The sequence below is a fragment of the Heliangelus exortis genome, chromosome 2, assembly GCF_036169615.1.
Source record: "Heliangelus exortis chromosome 2, bHelExo1.hap1, whole genome shotgun sequence".
NCBI lineage: Eukaryota > Metazoa > Chordata > Aves > Apodiformes > Trochilidae > Heliangelus > Heliangelus exortis.
Window position 1 is genome coordinate 57,541,651 of NC_092423.1, and position 21,339 is coordinate 57,562,989.

Sequence of the window (21,339 nt, forward strand, 5' to 3'; positions counted from 1 at the left end):
TATTTAAGGAAAGTGTATGTTGAATCGGTGAGCCAGTATGACTGAACAGTTAATTAAAACTTTTGTAAACATGTAGGAATCCAAGCATGCTAGTGGGGTATGTGACTCCCACTGGATGCAAGAGATGTTAGGTACTAATATTAAACCTTGTTTTGCTTGCCTATGCTAAATTATAGCAAAAAATATCACTCAAGAGTAGTCAGGCTGTGTCAACCAGGTCCCCATTTCACCACTGGAGAAGCTGAGAATCTGGCACATCTATAAACAGCTCTGCCTACATGCCCACCAGAAGGGTCTTCTGCTAGGCAGAGCTGAGGAAATTTTTGCTGCACAACTCTGCATCTTAACTTTATGCCTCTCTAAGTGCTTATGCACATTTTTTTCCCTGTTGTGAAAGAAAACAGCAAAGGAGTGATGAGACCTTTGCCCTCTTCTACAACCACAGCATTCCACAGAATGCTGGGGAGTGACTGCATACACATTTTAAGAGCTGCTGCACTGCCAGCAAAAAGAGCAGTGTCATCACATTGAGTATAAAGCCCTGAGTTACCTCACTATGATAAACAAAATGCCAAGGCACCCTCCCCATTTCATGCTTAAGACAGTGAGGCAATGACTAAAAGGTTTGTCACTAGGAAAAATATGTAAAAAGAAATAGAGACAGCATTCACAGTCTTGTATTAAACATGATGAAAACCAGTTCTGTATTCCACTTTTCACTGGCATATGATGTACTTCCCACTGTCTCATAGGCAGGGTTATGCTGATATGGACAGAAAAATTCCCTGTCTCATTGAAATTGCCGTCAAGATTTTAAGCATATTGCAAAGAAGAAGGATTATCTTGTTTTACTAGTGTAGTAGCTCAGATAGCCTGTCTTTATTTTCCTAATTTTGATAGGTGTGAAGACTAGAGAAGCTTAATTTACTTTTGCCTCACCAAACTAATTTGCTCATAAATAAGTATTTTTGTCATATGCATAACACACAGGACAAAACAGTTTGGTTTTAGGGGCTTTGCTCCCATCACAGCATAATTAAGTTTTATGTCATGTAGTCAGCTGTTCAATCACTCAATGACTTCTCCCCACCTAAGAAGAATATGGAAAAAGAAAGGAGCCCTGTGGGTTGAAATGGAAATAGATTTAATAAAATTATAATAAAAAGCTAATATTAACACTAGTACACATAAAACACATTAAGTTATATTAAGCCCATACAGTGGTCACAAGCTGTGCACTCCCAGCAGTAAATGCTGGATGTCAAACACTGTGAGCACCACAGCTCCAGCAAAAGCTTGGCAGTCACAGCAAATGGGAGAACAGGCCTCTGGAGGAGAAGGATGGCCAGGATCCTCCAGGGATAGTGTCCATTGAGGAAAGAGACCTGTCCCCAGCTAATTTCTGATTTATGGTAAGCATCTGATGTTTATGGTATGGAGTACTTCTGTTGGATGCCCTGGCCTTTGCTCCTCCTTACTTTAGCACTTGGCTAACTCTGAACTGCTAAAGACCTTGATTGCTATAGAAACCTGCATACTATGACTGTCCATGGACTGAAACATGTTTTACCAACTTTGTCCCAACCAATTGGGTGCTGCAGTCTTCTCAGAAATAGGGCTTTTCTGAATAGAAAATGGAGCCTGTGATTCTGTCCCAGTGAAACCAGGACAGCTGTCAGGCTCTCCCATCAGCTACAGAACCAAGATGCTTTTCACACCACCACAGAAATCTGGCTCTGTGAGCCGAAGTTGACAAAGTCAGCAAAAGGACTCTGCCTGTGCCACTGTAACTTCTCATCATTTTTTCCAAGAAACCAGCCATCAGACTGGTACTGTTCCAGAGCCTTGCTGCTTGGGAACCTCTCATCAGGATATGCTTGAGCTCACACCCAAGGGCGATGGTTGCAGATGATTTGCAGTTCCTGCTGCTTTCCTTGCATGTCCACAAAAGGATCAGGCAACGTTACGAAGCCAACATGTAGAATAATAGCTATGGCTTGAGCAAAGCAGCAGCAATGGCAAGAAGCAAAAAACCCCCAATGTACAAATTTGCTTTCTCTGAAAGGTACATGGCTTCTTAGACCACCATGTATGGAAATTAAGATACAGGTTGCCTTAAGAGACCTATCTGGCAGGAAGCGTTCTGGAGCCTGATGTGCATTGTGTATAATTTTTGTGCCACTAAATGTTTAAGGAATGTAAGTGCAGCCTGTAGAGAATTTAGCCTTGTAATAGAGCTACAAAGACATTAAGGTGTTTAATAGCTAATTTTGCACTTAACTCCCCTAGTGCTTGTGATTTGGCTCATAAGGAAAAGAAATTCTCCAAGGTCCTAGGTGTTTCTGTTTATGAGTTTTGGTGTGGGAGAAAATAGGAAGGAAATTTGTCCCTCATTAATGGACTACCAGGGGAGAGGATTTTCAGAAGACTGTATCTGCCCTCCCACACTCTAACATGTTTATCCTGTATAGGTTCATGTCATGGTTTGAGCCTGGCCAATAACAAAGGACCATGCAGCCACTCACTCTCCCTCCCCCATTTCGAGATGGCAAGAAAGAAATCTACCTAAATCCTCATGGGTCAAGACAGGACTATGAGAGTTCCACTCACCAGTTACAATCATGGGCAAAACATAAACTTGGGGAAAAAATTAATTTAATTTACCATTAATCAAATTAGAACAGAGCAAAGAGATAAAAAAAACCCAATCCAATCTTAGTTACTTTACTCCACCCCTCCCTTCTTCCCAAGCCCAAATTATTTTGTTCTTGATGTATTTATCTCCTCCCACCCAGCAGCATGGGGGGAGGCAGGGAGTGGGGTTTACAGTCTGGACATCACAAGTTGTTTTCTGCTGCTTCTTCCTCCTCAAGGGGAAGGATGACTCAGTCTTCCCTGACTTCAGTATGGGGTCCCTCCCATGGCAGAAAGTCTTTCATTAACCTCTCCAACATGAGTCCCTCCCACAAGGCACAATCCCTCAGGAGCAAACTGCTTCAGTGCAGGCAGCCCGCAGAGCCACGGACTGCTTTGGGAACAGTCACCTCCACAGCTGCAGGTCCACAACATCTGCTCCGTGATCTTCCCCAGGCTGCAGATCCACAACTTCTCCAACAGGATCCTCCATGTCCTGCAGGTCCACAACATCTACTCTGCCATGCTCCTTTGGGGTCTGCTCCACTGTTCTCCTCCATGGTTTACAGGGGGACAGCCTGTAGTCTCACCGTGGGATGTAGGAAAAAAAACCTCTGTTCAAGGCATCTTCTCCCTCTTCTTCTTCACCAACTTTGGTGCCTCTGCTCTGCCATTGCTCTCTGGTGTTGCTCTCTCTTCTGGTGGTGTTCTCTCTCTCCTCTCCCTCTCCCTCTCCTCTGTCTTGCTCTTAATTACTGGGAGTTTACCCTCTCTGATATGTTAATTACAGAGGCACACACCATTTGTCCCTGATGGCCTGTGGCAGGGCTGGACATTCTTGAGCTGAGAGCTTTCAAAAGCTACTTAGAATCACAGAATGTCTTTGGTTGGAAAAGACTTTCAATATCATCCTGCACAGCCTTTGACCAACACTGTAAGTTCACCACTAAACGTCTCTAATGACCAGGGCCACATGCTGTTTAAATATCTCCAGGGTTGGTGACTTCACCACTTCCCTGAGTATACTATTCCAATGTCTGACAACACTTTCAGACAAAAAAATGTTTCCTAATATCTAGGCTAAACTTCCCCTGGTCATTTCCTCTGGTCCTGTCACACACCACCAAGGAGCAGAGGCTGTTTCCCTCCTCACTCCAACCCCCCTTGAGGCAGCTGAAGAGAGCTCTAAGGTCTCCTCTCAGCCTCCTCTTCTCCAGACTGAACACCCCCAGCTCCCTCAGCTGCTCCTCACAGGACTTGTGCTCCAGGCCCTTCATCAGCATTTGGCCTTACTGAATTTCATACAATTACTCTTGGCCCATTGACTTAAGCTGTCTAGATCTTGCCCACCCTTGGTGTCATCTGCAAATTTGCTGAAGGTGCACTCCATCCCCTCATCCAGATCATTAAGCCACTCATAGGAGCCACCCCTGAGCTTTCCCATTACCAGAAATGGCACCGTATCAACTGGAACAGTTCACAAACCTACAGCTTTCTTATTTATGTCTCCAACCTTCCTGCAGAACTAGATAAAAAACACAATCTCAGGAGCAGCCTGACAACTTCTGCTCAGCTGAGCACAAGAGGCTTGGTGGGATCAGAAGCTTGGGTCATTCAATAAAGCAGAACAAAACTGGCATCTATCCAGTGGCATCACTGTAATGAAGAGCTGAAATGTACTCCATCCAGAGCTGATAGGGGGTATCTGGCTTTTCTCTGCTCTTCTCATTATCCGCAGCTGACAGCAAACGTTATGAATGCAGAAATGTTTACTTTCAGTAGAGCGATGTGCTAATGCTCTCCTACAGAGAGGTCATTTTAGTGGGACGAAACAATCCCCTCTTAGCTAATGCATAATTATCTTCAACAAAGTGCTTGTTTTTCTCAGTATTGCTATTAACCTGTTGCAATCTGAACAAGCCAGGCTGTATCTGAAGCGTGCCCTCAGAATAAGAGACTCTGAACAAGCTTTTAGAAAAGACCTGTGTGTCAATTAACCTGCCAGCAGCCTTTTTTTCATTAATTAAATGTCTTTCTGTCCCCTGGACCATGTTTCAATATCCTCTAGGTATGACCTGTTATTATCCTCACATGAAATCAAAAACAAGTGCAATAGCAATGTGTTTCACGGTCTTTGTGTCTTGCTTCAGCTGCAGCTGACTTTCCTTGCAGTTTTTCACCCCTTGATTACAGCACTGTAAAAAACCCAAACCAACGTTTCTTTTTCTAAAACTTTTAACTATGTAATTAAATCCAACCAGATGCTGTAAGCCTGCTTAGGGTTCTAGGCTTTTTTCCATTTAAGAGAACAAAACAAAAGTGCTCATAAAGACACACACACACAAAGACGGAAAACAACAATCAAGAATTAATCAGCTGCTTGAACATGAGAAAAACAAACCCTAACAGAATTAAGATAGCACAATAGGCCTGTGTCTAATTTCTACCTTCTCTAATAAGGTCTGACTATACCAGCTCATGGCTATAAACACTATCAGGGGGTCCACCACTCCCTCCCGCGCCGCCTCCGCCCCGGGAGCCGCGGCCGCCGTTGGGCAGTGGGGTTGTTTCAGCACCAGGGACAGAGCCCCGGGGAGCAGCGGGCGGCTCTGCTCATGGGGATCGGGTGTGGGGAAGGGGAGGGGCAGCGGCCACGGGGGAGAGGAACACGCGTGGGGACACGGGAAACCAACGGGGACAAAACGGTGACAACGCAGTGAAACGTGAAGAATTAAAGATTAATTATGAGATACAGGCAACACAAACGTGAGAAATGAAAAAATTAACAATGAGATACAGGCAACTCAATCATAATTTACTTCATCAAATGTATTAGGAACGGCTCGTTCCGGGTCACGGTTGTGGGCACCACTTTTAAAAACTGGGCTTTGATGTTTTTTAGTTCCATTTGCTTAACATGATGACGCTTGGTGTGCAGTTGTCCCGGCAGAGAGTTGGTGCTGCAGACGTGCCCGATGGACAGTCAGTGGCTGTGAGTTTGTGGCAGGCAGTTGTCCCCTTCCTTTAACAATTATAAATTGCTCTTTACTTTCTGTAAGCAAAACAGCTAGTTCTCGTACTAATAATCATGTATCTTCACCTTTTAATCTAATAGATGTATTTTCATTATTCCATTTTTGATCTAGTTTTATGAAACTGGAAAATTACTTTTCATAACAATTTGACTTGTTTTCATCTTTTAGGGGTCTAAACAAAAAATAGGATGAATGGCAAACACAAAGTGCACTCCCATTGCACTCTTCTAGTATTATAAACCTAACATTAATTTTTTTTTATTGCATATAGCCATGCCAGTAAATAAACGGTATCTTAGGCTTTTGATTACAAAAGGAAGCGATGTTACAATAAAAATATAAGGAATCAGTTGTTCTTTACAAGATAAGATATATATCTTTATTTATATGTGTACATATGTCTCTTTCAAACAGCAAGTAGATTTTTTCCTGTGCAGAAATAAGCATGGGGAAATATCTGCAGTTGCACAGGATTTTGGGGTCATATATTGATGTCAACTCAGGGCACAAGAAAAAGAAAGAATGAAGGTCTCTGTGAATAATTCTATGCAGTTGATTTAAAGTGAGTTTCCCTCACTAGTATTTATAGAAAGTTGCTGTCTAAGAGACAACTGCAGTATCTTTCTTCTGGAGAAACATTCTTTGTCGAACGTTCCTTTGGGAAAAGGAAAATTACAAAAAACAAACAAAAAAACCCAACCAAAAAATGGTGTGACTGGAGTTCAAATCCAGCTGTACTCAATGCTCTGTATGGGTGTTCTAAAAATTGCAGATATCTTTCAGAAGCATTTTGGTTTGGCTTGCAGGGTCCCTTTCACTGGTACTTCTCTGTACTGTGCCTCAGAAAAATCTTCCACTGTGTGTTTTGTGACTTCTTGACCCTGCCTTTGTCCTCCTGTCTCCTGAGAAAATACTCTCCTCTAGATTTTTGTAGGCTTTGATGCCATCTCCCTGTCTGGCATTAGAAGATGTTGAAAGTCAAAAGATCACTCTGCCCCAGTTCTTAAGTTGCTTTGTACATAGATTTTTGTGTGATCAGCAGCTCCACAGTTCTTTCAAGATTTTAATGCTCTTCACTTGCTTCCTATAGTAAAGATTTCCCTTCCTGCCAAAATTGTATATCAAAGAAAAAACATAGCCTAAACATGAGAGGCACTGCATACAAAACCACTTATATAAGCTTTTAAAAAAATGACATTTGTAAAATGGTATTTTTGTTCTCTTCCACTTACCTCTTGCACTTGAGCCATTATGTTTCTCTGTGCACATCCTATCAAACTCTTTTTAAACAACAATGTGGAACTTGAAATTCAGATGCAACTCAGGCCTTGGCTCCACAGATCAGCATTAAGAGCCCTCCAAAGTCTCTGAGGCTGCTACAGAAGCTCTACCCACAGCCTGGGCACAGTGCTGCAGACAATGACAGTCCCCAGCCCAGTGTTACTCTTGGATTTGGGCATGAGGCTGAGCCACCTGTTTTAATGAACATCTAATGGGAAATTCAGAAGACAGATCCCCACTTCTAATTATTCATCAGCTCAACACTTGGAGTGCTTGCCCACTGGCTTGGGTGAGACCCAACTTCTGCTCCTATGCTGGCGGGATGGATGCCTGCATCTGGCTCTGTCCCCTCAGGGACTTCCTGAAGCACCGGGTGCTGGGTCACTTCCCTCTCTCATCCCAATTATCACAGTGAAATGAAGAAGCCTTCCCTAAAAAAAATTACAGCAAAGCAATGTTCCCAGAAGCATGCCTACCTAACAAAACCCAGAGATTTTGCTCACAGCGGCACTTTTGGATGAAAAGCAATTTTCTGAAGAAAAGTGATTTTCTGCTGAAAGCATCCAGCTAATTTTCACAGCAAGGAGGACTGCATGATTCTTGTGATGTGGCCCACTGCTGGAATGGCAGCATCACACCCTGCCCTCAGGCATGTGCACTCTCCTTTTGCCACTGACCACCTACAGACTTGGTGATCATAATTCAGTACATCTGCCATTAAATCTAGGGTCAGGCTGATCTCGCAGCCAACCTCCTCTGAGTATTTCTTACATTCCTGAGCAAGATGATTCAGCTACTGCACAGTCTGTCCTCAAAGCTGTCTGGCTGTGAATTCAAAGTAAGGGTTTCTGTCTTTCAAGTCACCAAGGGGCCATGAAAGAGCCCTCTGCTTCTTGCTGTAGACAGTCTGATCTGTAACTAGAGCTTCGTTTGTGCTTCATCTCCTGCCCTGCTGCTATAAAAGGTAACCAGAGTCTTGCCTTCAGTCCCCACTGAAGGGGGTTGTCACTATCAGTATGCAGTCACATTATGGACACAAGATAGCTCTTCAATTATTATTCCTGTACAACTCATTTTTCAGAAGAAAAGGGGCAAGGGAGTGGGAAGGGGCTATATTTATTTTAGACTTATCTCTCTGGATTTCCTTTGATTCTGAAGCAGTGGAGGCCTAAATCATACCTTTTCACAACTTCGTTTTTGTTCTTCCTGTGAAGCTGCAATAAACAAGGAACACCAACTGAAAGAAAGGTGATGCCAAAAGACTATGGCAAGTGCTAGACGTAGCTTCAGGGTGTGCTAAAATCCACAGCCAGAGTCTATTGGGCTTGTAAAATTACATGCCAGGCTCTTTAGTTGCAGTCACATAGCCAAAAGGTTACTGAGATATAACTACCTGCACGACTTTCATTTCTATCTCCAATTGCTCCTCTGACATGCAACTACAAAGCCAAAGGGCTTTATATTCACAGAAAGCTCAGAAAAGGCTCTGGGAGGGAAGAGAAGACCACGTGCATGAGGAATTTAGCTGTGTACTGTGGTAGCCTAAATAGATGGGAGACGTGTAGACTAAACAGAGGGTAGAAACAAATGCCACCTTCTCCCCTGCAAATGCCATAGATGTCTTAACAACTGTAACTGCAAGGATTTGGCAAATACATCTGAGTCATGGAGAAGTACACAAATACAGGATTTGGTGAACTACCTACCAGGTAAGACTGTTGCAATCCCAAGGCTGTCCTCCATTTCCCTACCTTTTTCACTTACTTTCCTTGCCACAGGCAGATAAATGCTTCAGTCCACTCTCCCGCTTCTTTTTGTCCCAGAAGAGTTGTTGGGAAGAATGGAAAGCAAGTGTAGTACAGATGCACGAAATGCCCTCTCATTAATATCTTCTTCTCAACCAGCTTTTCTCTCACCTGCATCCACTTTTTGCACACATTTGTCTCAAAGCAACATACTTCTCCAAAGCCTTCTGCAGCTATGTCAGTGATAAAAGGAAGACCGGGGAAATGTGGGCCCTCTCTTAAGGGAAACAAGAATCCTGGTCTTGTGGAATATGGAGAAGGCTGAGTTACTCAGTGACTTTTTTGCCTCACTCTTCACCAGCAAGAGCACTGGCCACACCACCCAAGTTGCAGAAGGCAAACGCAGGGATTAGGAGAAGGAAAATCTACCCACTGGAGAAGAGCAGGTCTGAGACCTTTTAAAGAACGCAAAAGTGCACAAGTCCATGGGACCTCAAGAGATCTATCCAGATTTAGATGCTCCAGAGGGATCTGGCAGATGAAGCTGCAAAACCACTGCGCACCATATTTGAAAAGTCATGGAAATCAAGTCAAGTTCCCACTGATTGGGAAAGAGGAAACAACTCCCATTTTCAAAAAAGGAAAAAAAGGAAGAGCTGGGGAACTACAGGCCAGTCAGTCTCACTTCTGTTCCCAGCATGATCATAGAGCAGATCCTCCTGAAGGCTCTGCTAAGCCACATGGCAAACATGGAGGTGGTTGGTGGCGACCAACATGGCTTCACCAATCATGCCTGACAAATATGGTGATTTTTTATTGCGGACTGACAGCATCAGTGGACAAAGGGAGAGCAAATTATGTCATCTACCTGGACTTAGGCAAAGCCTTTGACAGTGTCCTGCATGACATCTTGGTCTCTATATTGGAACTACATGGATTCAATGGATGTACCACTCAGTGGGATAAGGAATTGGCTGGATGGTCACACTCAAAGGAGGTGTGGTCAATGGCTTCATGTCCTAATGGAGACCAGTGATGAGTGGAGTTCCTCAAGGATCAGTACTGGGGCCGATGCTGTTTAGCATCTTTGTTGGACACATGGGCAGTGGAATTGAGTGCATCCTTAGTAAGTTTGCTGATGACACCAAGCTGTGTGGTGTCATCAACACACTGGAGAGAAGGAATGCCACTCAGAGGGACCCTGACAGGCTCGACAGGTGGGCCCATGCCACCCTCATGAAGTTCAACAACTGTAAGGTCCTGCACTTGGGTTGGGGCAATCCCAAGCACAAATACAGGTTGGGCAGAGAAGGGATTAAGAACAGCCCTGAGGAAAAAAGGACCTGGGGGAGTGTTTGTTGATGAGAAGCTCGGCGTGAACCGGCAATGTGCACTTGCAACCCAGAAAGCCAATCATATCCTGGGCTGCATCAAAAGAAGCATGGCCAGCAGGTTAAGGGACGTGACTCTCCCACTCTATTCTATTCTTGTGAGACCCCACCTGTGTCCAGTTCTGGAGCCTTCAACACAAGCAGGACATGAAGCTGTTGGAGTGAGTCCAAAGAAGGGCCATGAAGATGATCAGAGGTCTGGAGCACCTTTTTCTATGATGACAGGCTGAACAAGTTGGAGTTGTTAAGTCTAGATAAGAGAAGGCTGCAAGGAGACCCTATGGCAGCCTTCCAGGAAAGCTGGGGAGGGACTTTTTACAAGGGTGTGCAGAGACAGGACAAGGAGTAAGGACTTTAAACTGGAAGAGGGTAGATTTAGGTCAGCCATTAGGAAGAAATTCTTTTGTGTGAGGTTGGTGGTGAGACACTGGAAGAGGTTGCCTAGGGATGTTGTGGATGCCCCCTCCCTGGTCAAGGCCAGGCTGGATGAGGCTTAGAGTAACCTGGTCTAGTGTGAAGCGTCCCTGTTTATGCAGTTGTTTTGGAACTAGGTGGAGGGGGATGTAAAGACATTAAAACTTCTCAGACTCTGAGGCTGCAGCTGGGAGCAGCTTGAGGGATGACTACATGCTTCAGTAGCCAGCCACTATCTCCCAGCTTGTACCACATGGCTGGGGAGAGGGGCTATCCTGTAACTTAGGGAGGAGTTATGCACACTGGGTAACATTTTCTTGGAGGTCGTTTCTTAAGACTGGTCCATCCTCACTGCCTAGTGACCTCCTCATGGGCCAGTATTCTCTTCACTTTTTATTTCTTCAGTTTTCTTCTGTTTGTAATCTGCTTCCCTACAATGAGTGTTTGAAACTCACCAACTCCCATGGCATCTGAGGCAGGATTTCACAGGTAATTGTCCTTATGGCTTTCTTTCTGGCAGCTTTGCCCTTCAGCAGACCCCCTCTGCAGAAAACCCCCACGGGTGACACAGCCATCGAGGTGTGTCCACAGCTCCCATGCAGCCTGCTGGGCTTGGACCTGGCACGACCTGCACAGGCTGAACTCAGAGGGTTGCTAAGCACAGAGGGTTTGTTTGTCAGTGACTGACAGACACCAACAGAGGCAGAAACGCAGAAAAAAGAATGATGATTTCACCCAGAAGTAGTGTCTTCCAAAGAACAGCTTCACTTTAGAGACACTGATGTTCTTAGTGTTTCTGAGTAAAGATCACCTTGGAATTTTCCAGATTTCCAAATTTTTTCTCTTGGTTTTGTCCCACTATTTCTCTGAAATTGAAAGTAAAAAATGCCCAAGAGAATAATTGAGCACCAGAAGCCTCCTTGCTGACAAGTGTCCCTCTCTACCTGACTTCATATTGACAAGAAATCTCCTCAGCCCACTCTCTTTTCAGGCTCTGATAGAGGCATCATATCCCCTGAGGCTTAGAAACTGCAATGGTTTTTATTTTTAACTATTCATTCTTTGTAAACCAAAACAAATGCTTGTTCTTGAGCATTTATGTGAAGAAGCCCAGTTACCTTGCAAGTTACCAAATCTCCTGATTTCTAAAGAATAATCTTAGCTTGTATTTTCTTTTCTAGTGATCTGATAGCAAGACACTCAGTTTTTGCTTGAAAAAAATTAAGCAATGGCACTTGGCACTTACTGCACTCATGCTTCTCATAAACATGGCAGGATTGCAAAAATCTAGATGGGGGCTATCTCCCGTAAGTGGCAGCATAAATCAAAACACTGCAGAACTAGAGTGATGCAGAGTCCTTGTCAAGGGCACTTACATGCAAAGAGAACAGTTTTCCCAGGGAATGACAAGACCAAGACCCAACACTTTCCTCTGAAAGGACCAGCTCAAGAGAGTTGGGGCTGTGTTACAAAGCAGGGGCTTTGCCAATGCTTTCACACTTATGCAACACCTGGGAAAAGATAATGCTGGAGTGGCACCTGGCTGTGCATAGATACATGAAGATATACAGTGTCTAGAACTGTGGCTTTCCTAAATATAGCATCCTCTCTTCTTCTCCACAAGCTTGCCTCACACTAAAAGGAATCTGTATTGTTCCCTCACTCCCTAATTGTATTAAAAAGAACAACTGATTCTAAACAACATTTAAAAGCCTTTTCTTTCCCCTAGTTTCCCCCTTATTTCAATCCCTGTTTCAGGAGTTCTGTCTCCCACTCATTGCTGGTTCTGTTTTACTTACCCACAGTTTTTCTGGTTCCTGCAACTCTATAACTTTCTATAAAAGTTGGGGGTGTCTGTTTTTTCTCTGAAGGAAGGAGGACAGAATCAGGCTTATTATTTTCCTCTCACATTTTTTTCCAAACCTGTTTTTTTCCCCTCACCTCTTTCCCTTTATCCTGTTATCTGAAAGCAAGTGAAGCCTTTGCTTATGCTGCCTGTGCTCTCCTGTCACAGCTGGCAGTCTGCTACCACACTGCCCTTGCACTGAAATGCTGGAACCTGCACTACTGCACTTGCAAAGTGGATCAATTTCTGCAAGGTGGATCTGACCACTGTGAAACCCTGCACTCTCTTATATTCTCTCTTTCTGCTCAAGGCAACAGTAAGTTTTTTCTGTGACAGCAGTGTAGAATATAAGAACTGCAATGGCTTTTCTTAAATTAGCCAGTATTTCTACTGTGTACAAAGAGAACTGGCTGTAGACTGGGAGAAAATATGCACAGCTTCTGTCCACACTAAATACATGGACCTTTCAGGATGGTGCTGTGATTTCTGTTCTGCTGTTGTCTCTCCCCAGTGCAGTGTGTGCCAGGTTTTCAACATGGCTCAGGAGGTATTGAGTAGCTGGGACCTTCACTATTCTATTCTCTGACCTCACACTATTTTCTATTTGTAATCTGGGCTCAGAAAGCAAGCTGCAGCAGAGGGTAACAGAGTCTGGGCGTGTGCCTGCATGAGAAGGAGGGAATATTGGCCTTGCCATTGAAGGGACAGAGGCCTGGGCTGCCATATAGTCTGGTGAAAAGCCCATTCCAGTTGAAGCATCATGCTCATGAGTGACCCCTGAACAGACAATACTGGGACTAAGTCCCACCAGTAACATGTCCCAGATCCTGCAGCGTCCCTCCTGCAAGCACAGGAAGTGCTGGGCAGAATACCTTCCCTTCATAGGGCCAATCTCATCCTATGTCACTCTTCCGAAAGTTTCCAAGCTTCTGAGGTTTTTTGGCTGCCCTCATCTTTAATCATAATTAGGAATTGCAGCTGCTCATTCCAATGACTTCAGGTCTCAATATACATAAGGGCCAAGGGAGCCCCAGATGTACAGCATCTTCAGTGGCACCTCCTGCACAGGGGAACAGAGCTCCTGCACGAGTGAGTGGGGACACCATGGCAATCACCTGTGAGGCCAGAAGGGGCTCTTGACCTAACCCTTGTGTAGCAGATCATCTCACCAACTGGCTCACAAATCTCACACCTGGCTTCAAATGACCTGAGACATAATGTTTAGAAGGACTGACATAATGTATTTTAGAATTATACTATAAAACTGTAAGATGTACCCAAGCACCTATAGATAAAAGGTTTCCATTGTTACTTATCCACACTGTAATGCACTTTAGTTAGAGTCTTTGTCTAGCTGCAGGTTCCAGGTATTGTTCACTGTTGTTGATAGACATTCTCTTATTATGTTGTTTATTTAATTAAAAACTCTTCCAGTGTCTCACTATAAAGCAGAATTTTCAGATTTTTTTACCAATCTGCACACAGTATCTCAATGCCTCTTAATTAGCATGTCAGATGGGAAATCAGGAACAGCCAGAAGTTCACCAGGGTCTCTAAATCCTTTCTGAGTCCCCACTTTCCAAAACAGTCTTTTGTTCTGGACTCTTTTCTATACTTACAGGTTTCATTCTCTGCTGATAAAAACACAGTTACCTCCCTATGGTCCAATCAGTTAAACTATCTATGCCAGGTATTTCTAGTCCCCTAATAGTCTGTTATTTCTGTGCTACCTTTAAATTTAATTTGCAACTGTTCAATATTTTATCCCAAATCAGCAAAACACCTAAGTAGTTCTGGGCCAGCACTAGAGGCACCTGCATACCTTTCTGCATCATCACTGGATGATGATTTCTCATGTTAGTTTTCCACTCCTTCAAGTTCTAAAAGATTTTTTTTTTAACATTTAATAAGAGAGGTAAGTTATCTAAAACTGCCGTATTTTATTAAAGAAGGATGTTGTATGGCAGTAATTCAAATACCTTACAGAAGTATCTACATCACAAGTTATTTTTTTTGGAAATCTTCATGACCTTATAAAATTTATACTAATTTTGACTAATGAGTAGTGTTTTATGTAGCCTAGAATTAATTATGCTGTTGTCCTCAAAAGTGTTGCCAATTGTACTCATCACCATCTTTTTCATGGTTTTACTTGAAAATCATATGCTTACCTTTAGCAAATTCAACAACCTTAGAGTTGTTAACCTTTAAATCTTCTGTTAAACCTTTAACCTCTGTTAAAAACCTATTGTAAAAAATGTTTTAACTTTCTTTTTTTCCCATGTGTACACCACTCTTCTGATTTAATTTGTCGTGAATCTAAACATCTCCATGAACACTGAAGAAAGTCCCCAATTTCATCACAACTGCCACATTTTAAGCATTGCAAATGTAAGCATTTATAATGTTAAATGACTTAGTGAAAGTTTTCCAAGTGCAGTACACATGAATCATCTCATTATCTCAGCTTAGCTATATAAAGAATCTAGCCAAACATAAATCTGTTGCCTTCTTTCATTCTAAACCTTTAGAACTGATAGCAACATTTGTCCGAGGTCTGCGATTAAATTAAAATAAATAATAATAAAAAATTAAATAAAACCATGATATTCTTATTATGAATAAATAAATTTCAGAATGCTGGGATAGTACTCAGTAGAAAACACGAGCTCTCTTGCAAAAGGCAGTCGAGCGATCTATGCATTAAAGCAGCTATGTTGTACCCTCAGGATATTGCAGAACAAGCTATAGTGAATAGCTGCAGTAATTTTACAAACATGAGTGGAGGCCAAGAAGTTATTATAATCAGGTGTCTTCAGAGACTCCCTGGAATATTTACCTGGAAGTTACTAGAAGAAACCCACTGGTGGGTATAGATAGTTATGGTGGTAGAACAAAAGAAATATTAAAAGAAATATGGAGCATATTTTACTGGGTGAGCTACATTGCACCAAACATAAACTAGTTAACAATGTGACAAAGTTACCAATGCTTTTATGGAAGAGTCTTAGCCATTTAATTATTTATCATTAATGTCATATTGCACCATATTTATACAATATTTAAAAGAAGGCCTGAGCCTACTATTTATTCATGAGAAGATATCCTGTGGACTGAAGAGTTCATTAGCACAGCATAACATTATTAACAAGTCAACAGGAATTTCATCTTATTCAACTCTTGCCTCATCCCCAAGCTAACAGTGCAGAGAACTACTCTCCATTTTTTGACTTCTAAGCCTAAAACAATGCAGAGTCTTAAGTGGTTCCCAAAGTCTCTAGAATAATTGACTGTCCTCAAAATCTTCCAGGGCAGCTCCTTGCCCCACAGAGATTTCTCTCTTTACTTGGGAAAAGCCCCTCTGGAAAAGATGCTGCAGTGAGAGTTGGTAGGAGCTAAGTGTGAACAGCTCAGGTAGTAACTTTGGTGAGATGGGGAATTTTAAGCAGAGGGTCTGCAGGCTCACTATAGGACTTGGAGCAGATCTGTTCCACAGTGTTGTGCCCCCAGTTCCCAATCTAAAGGCAGCTCTTAGTAAAAGAAAATACAACATTTTTCCTAACTATCTCAATACAACAGAGAAAGATTTTCCTACTGGACTCTTTTATTTATCTTCTTTTGAAGAAGCTGCCATGACAGAACAACCAGATGTGTCTGTTAAAATTTAAATAGCTTCAATCAAGCAGAAAGGCTGTATTTTTTTTTCAGGGGGGAAAGGATCACAGGAAATATTTTTTAATTTTTTTTCCCCAAGAGAGGCAAACAAACCAAGAAGATGACATGGCAAGAGCTGTCCAGAAATAGTCATGACTAGATACAACTAATTGTTATTCAGTACTATGTCCATACAACCAATATCAAGAATAATCAATAATTCCTTCAAACATTTTCTATTCATTAGCAGCTTAAGGTAGCCTTGCAAAGGGGAAGGACTACGTCTGAAAGGAGTTGGCATGCGGTGTGGGTTCTTCCCTTCAGGTTCCCTTCACTGATGAGAACACCCCAAAGCTTGCTCTTCTCCAGATTTAATAGTCCCAGCTCTCAAACTTCCCTCATAGGCAAGACACTCCAGCTGATCATCTCTCTGGCTCTTTATTGGAGCTTCTCCAGTACTCCAGTATCACTTTTGTAGCCCAAAACTGAATAGAGGACTCCAGGTGTGGCCTCAGCAGCACTGAGCTGAGAGGAAAGATCAGCTGCCTCAACCTGCTGGCAATACTTTGCCTGGCACAGCCAAGGACACCAGTGGCCTTCTTTACTGCAAGGATATGTTGCTGGCTCATGGTCAACTTGGTGTCTACTGGGACCCCCAGGTCCTTTTCTGTAGAGTTACTTTCCAGCTGGGTAGCCCCCAGCACACAGCTGATGAATGGGGTTATTCCTTGCCAGGCACAGGCACTCTGCATTCTCCTTGCTGAAATTCCCGATGTTCCTGTCATCCCATCTCTCCCACCTGCTGAGGTCCTTCAGGATGGCAGTGTGACTTTCTGGCCTATCAGTCACTCCTCTAGAGTCTGTGATGAGGGTACACTCTGTGCATCCTCCAGATCACTAAGGAAGACTTTGATCAGGACTGTGCCAGTGTGGATCCCTGTGTCACATCACCAGGTACAGACCTCCAGCTAGACCTCATGTTACTGAACACCACCCTCTGGGCCCAGTCATTCAGCCAGATTTTAAATGACCTCACCCCTCCTCCAGCCCATCTGGCGACAGCTTTTCTATGAAATGCTGTTGAGAATCATTACACAAGACTCTCTTAACCTTGTCTGGAATTACTTTTGTTGGTATCCTCGTGAAATGAAATCTTTAGTCACAAGATTGTTTAAAATGCACATTGACAATTTATCTGTTTCCCACTGACAATTTATCTATTCCCCTCCTCACCAATATAAAAGCTGAAGCACAGTGCAGAAATTAAACTTAGAAGATTAAATAGTCTCAGGCTTTATGAGCATTATTAACATTATTATTTGCGAGTCTCTGTCTCTGAAACAACATGCTTCAGCTGAAGGATACTGAAACATAACTTCCTATCACAGCATCTTTAATTTGACTAGCTTTCCCCTATATAAGCATAGTGAAGGAGGAAGTACTTCTTGATCTTCTCCTATTTTACTATAAATGACTGAGTTCAGTGTGACTCAGTCCTATGTCCTGGTTTTGCTGGGACAGAACTCTAAAATCATCTTTCTGTTCAGAGAAACTGCAGCTTTGAGAAACTGCAGATTTCAATTCTGTGAGAACAAAAGAGGCAAGATGCTCTGCTATGTGGGTTTGCTGCAGTGACCAAGGTGGAGGTTTTGAACCATGCAGGTGCAGTGGGCTGGCAGGGGTGAAGCCTACCAGAACAGCTGACCCAAGCTGCCCAACAGAAGCATTCCATACCATAAATGCCACCCTCACTATGTCCTGTGATGTTTGGGGGATGTTTTTTTCTTCTACCATGGCTGCCCTCCTGATAGGGTCCTGTCTGTCTCGTCAGTCATCTTGCACCTGACACCTCAGCCTCTGCTTGCTGTGACCATTATTTTCTTGCTGGAGCTGGGATGTTCGCAGTGTTGGCATGCAGCCTTCACTGCTAGAAGCAGATTTCTTCTTCAGGTAGAAATGATCAACATTTCTGTTTTCATCAAGAAAAAGGAAGAGTCTAACATGATGACCATCAGGCTCTCCCAGTGTCTTTTAATTGTTCAGTTCTTACTGTGTTCTTAAAGCTATTGCTGTAATGTATCCCCAACTGGTAAAAGACTCTTCTATTAGCTGCTTTCCTTGGGACACTTGATGCCTGTCATTTGTTTATAGAGTTGAGAAGCCCACTTAAAGGTATCATATGCCTAAAATGCCTTAAGGATACTCTATACTTCTGGCTATTTTTATGTCTTAGAGAACATTTTTGTGGTGGTATTGAAAGAACTTGGTGCCTGAGGGCTCCTGCTACGATTTTGTCTTAACGGTGTTTTGCTTTGAGAGGGGACTTTTTACCATTAAATCTATTTCTTGCACAGAAATCTCAAATTCTGAGAATTTTGAAATAAAAAATTAATTATTGCTTTGTTACTTTACATGGAAGAACTGTGTTCCTACCTAGGAAGACTGAACCAGATGATCATTGAGATCCCTTTCAATCTAGCATTCAATGATTCTATAACTTGACTCTCTTCACAGGTTTGTTCTCTTCATACATTTCCAGTGTCCCTTTCCTGAAATTTCCAGAAGCAGCTGTTCCATGGATTACTAGATTGGTTGTTTCTATTTAATTTAGTCAGTAAATAAAAGTAAATAAAAGCTCAATTAGAAAGAAAATTGATGAGAGAAAATATATGTCCTAGATTGGTAAGTAAGAACTAAGTTTAGAATCTGATTCTGTTCACTTTATTGACAATTCTGCAGGATCTGAAATACATGACACTACTTCTAAAAATGAGCTACACTTAAGATGAATCAGGGAGACCACCAGTAAGGACAAGAAAGCAATGGAATGTGGCATCCTTCCCAGTCTTGATAAACCACTAAGGATTACCACTGTCATCTAGAACAGCCGGAGCAGTTAATGAAGTTAACAAAATGTATGGTTGAATCTTCTGTATTTTAAGAGATAGGCAGGCACCTAAAGTAATTTCCTCATCCACTCGGTACTTTTAAGGTCTCACGCTTGCATCTGTGTGAGAACACCTTGCATCTGCAGGACATCACAGGGTGTGACACCTGCCCCATTGGGATAACATTAAAGGACCTCGGTATGGAAAATGGCTCCCTACCATGTTTTTTCTCATGGCTGGTTCCCCTCTCTTTCTCTTAAGCAATAACAGGACATAGATGGCACATAAAGCTTTTGTAGTCTGGAAAATGCTAGCTCAAGGAGAAGACTTGGTAGCCAGAGTATCTACAGCAGCTCTGGCACAGAACCCTAAAAACAGTCATGCCTGCCAGAGAGCCTGGGAAATGTACACATGAAATTTAAACTAGGTACTCGGGATACAGCTCAGGATGATTAACATGACTTTGAATTAACATAAGCTCAATTCTCTTCACACCTGTTATTTGATGAGCTGCACTGGCTTGCTTAGATATATGCAAATGACACACAAGGAGTTTGTAGCCTAGGTCTCTGATCCGACAAGCAATTATATGTGGGCTGGTGCCTGACTCCTTGCCCAGCCTTACTGAGGCTTAAAACATCTACAAGGGTACTTACATCCAAGTGTAGCACCAAAATCAGTCACTATATATGATTACTGGCATGACTGATTGCAGCTCAAATAGAGTGCTGACCTGCACTGACTCACTAGCAGGTGAGGAATATTGGTGATGAACTAAGATAAGTAAGAAGTGATCCTTCACCTGTCCCCTGTCTCAAACAAAATAACCATTTTCACCCTGACACCTCTGCAAAGGGCAGAGCAAAGCCTGTTTGTAGGAGCTCTGTGCTTTTTAGAATTTAAGGATACAAAAAAGCGTCAGATTGTTCATTTTCATCTCTTCTGTACTGCAAGTATGTCACCTTTCTAAATTGAGCTGAAATCAGTAATTTACTTTTGACTGAAGTACAGTGTTTAGATGAAAGCTACCTTCCAGAATGGCACTGAGCTTTGAACTGAAAACATCAAAAACCACAAAAAGTCACTAATTCTCTTCCTAGTCTGCCCCAGTAATTAATCACCATGGTATTAAATATTGGCACCTAGTTTACCATATGAATACATCATGATTTAGCTTTTAACCATGCATCCTCTCCCTGCTTAATTTAAAGGTCTTTTTAGATGATACAGTTCTCCTCCCCCATAAAAACTACTTATGCTCTTAATACACTCACCTTCCTTTTGATAATCTAAATAAATTGCAATGTTTGGGTTTCTAATTGTATGGCATTTTCTCCCTGTGTATAACATTCATAGCTTTTTTCACCCTCTCCAATTTTTCAAAATATTATTTGAATATACAAACGTGAAAACTGACTGCAGTATTCTAACATCAGTCTCACCAATGGCACATACAAGCACAAAATCATCCCCCAGCTTCTAAGTACTACTCCCCTGCTTAGATAGTCAAGGATCACATTAACCCTTCTGACTTTATGCTGCAACCTTACATTCAGTTGCTTGCAACCTAAATCCTATTTAGAGTCTTGTCTTGGGAATCAGACTCTCTGCCTTTGCAAGAGCAAGCCTGCATTCATTTTTATGGTACAATTTTACATTTGATTATGAAGATGTGTTCCTTTTAATGGCCCCAGCTTACTAAGAAATACAAGTTTCTCTCATATGCTTGCTCTGTTCTCATTATTACATTGCTTTACCTAAAAAAAATAATATAGTCTATTATTATAATAGAATCCTTATTTATGTTCAAATCATTAGTGAAAATACAAGTTGTCCAAACTCTGATAATGCTGGAAGCTTTCACTTAAACCCAGGAACATATAAATACTAAACACATTTAATTTTTCAGTGGTAAAATATACCCCCTGTGTTTAAAATTCCAGCATACTGGAGCACTGCTGCTTAATTACAGTAAAGGACATGTCTTGGAAATGATCTTGAAAAAAAACTATTAAGACAACATCGTTTTAACCAGTTCCCAGTACTACTAACCCCAAATTTTAGATCATAAAAAGCCTTTAAAAGCAAAGATATTAAAATAATTAAAATATAACAACCAAAGGCTTGGATCTGAATTAAACTGAAGAGGCCATGAACTCCTTGTGAAGTCCCCACCACCCAAACCCCTAAGGTTGCATCTTGGCACATAGTTAATGAAAAAGGGAATGTCCACCTCTACCCATCTTCAGATTAATTCTCACTGGCCTACATACAGCTAATCCTAGGAAAATGAACTGCTTGCAAAAATAAGGGACTAAACCCCTAGGAAATTTGTTGAACTACAGAATAAAGAAAAAACAAAAAAACCAAAAAAAAAAAAAAAAAAAAAAAAGTAAGACTTGACATTCCAGGGCATGAAGCATCCACAGCTTATACTTGAGAATATTAAGC

General features: G+C 42.2%; 1 protein-coding gene across 6 annotated transcripts in view; it reads right to left on the reverse strand.

Annotated features, from left to right (window-relative positions):
• Positions 1-21,339, reverse strand: part of KCNG2 (potassium voltage-gated channel modifier subfamily G member 2) — a 58,365-nt gene that overhangs the window by 3,459 nt on the left and 33,567 nt on the right. The gene's annotated exons all lie outside the window — the stretch shown is intronic.